Raw genomic sequence first — 1,216 nt, 5'->3', positions numbered from 1 at the left:
GAAGTAGTATATCCTACAGAGTAGAGTCTCAGCCATGACAAAATTTCAAGCTGCTTTCTCACATCACAGCTGTGCCCCCATGTGAATTTTGTTCAGCCCTCTTCAAGTGCCATATTATCTTGGAGGAGAATTATTGCAGGAATGAGCAGTGTTACTATGGTGATATGGGGCATATGTCAATAAATTGAACACAAACCACTGATCTAGAGGAAGATGGTATTTGGAATCCCCTGATAACCATCTGCACAATGGCCAAGTGACCAGCACAGGAGAATTTGAGTGTTTATCAGCAGAACCATGAGCCAGCGGGATCACGTGTACTCTGGGATCCTTTGGGATCTACAGTTTTTACTAGCTCAGAAACGCCCAGGACATATTTGCTGATGAGTCAATGTGATAGGTTTTTGTCATTCCTCTCCAAGTGGGAAAAACTGGGGAGATTATACTGTACTCTGCTAATTACCGTTAACATTAATAAGTGAACCTTGCTTTTGAAAATATAGAATACATACCTACTAAGAAGGTCCAAATTAATCGCCTTTGTGACTCAAATTTCAAAACCAATTATTTCTACATTAAGGAGACAAACTCCTTAATGTATTGGACACATAATGTGCAGCATGGTGACAATTAACACCATGGTGATTAACATTATGGTAATAGTTAACAACACTGTATTGTGTATTTGATGGTTGCTTAGACAGTAGATCTTAAAAGTTCTTATATCATGAAAAATAATGTGTAACTATGGATGGTGACAAATGTTAACTAGACTTAATTGCAGCAATCTTTCACAGTATACACATACACGGAATCGTAATATTGTACACCTGAAACTAATATATAATAGAATATTATGTCCACTATATCTCAATTTTTTTTAAGATTTTTTTAAAGAACTTTATTTTATTTATTTTTGGCTGCGTTGGGTCTTCATCGCTGCACATGGGCTTTCTCTAGTTGTGGCGAGCGGGTGCTACTCTTCGTGGCAGTGCATGGGCTTCTCATTGTGGTGGCTTCTCTTGTTGGGGAGCACGGGCTGTAAGCACGCGTGTTTCAGTAATTGTGGCTCACGGGCTTAGTTGCTCCGCAGAATGTGGGATCTTCCCAGACCAGGGCTCGAACCCATGTCCCCTGCATTGGCAGGCGGATTCTTAGCCACTGCACCACCAGGGGAGTCCCTATATCTCAATTTTTAAAACATTTTTGAAGAGGA

Source organism: Neophocaena asiaeorientalis, unplaced genomic scaffold, assembly GCF_003031525.2.
Source record: "Neophocaena asiaeorientalis asiaeorientalis breed wild unplaced genomic scaffold, Neophocaena_asiaeorientalis_V1.1 scaffold278, whole genome shotgun sequence".
NCBI classification, from domain to species: Eukaryota; Metazoa; Chordata; class Mammalia; order Artiodactyla; family Phocoenidae; genus Neophocaena; species Neophocaena asiaeorientalis.
The sequence above is the reverse complement of the archived record's forward strand: the minus strand, read 5'-3'. Positions refer to the sequence as shown.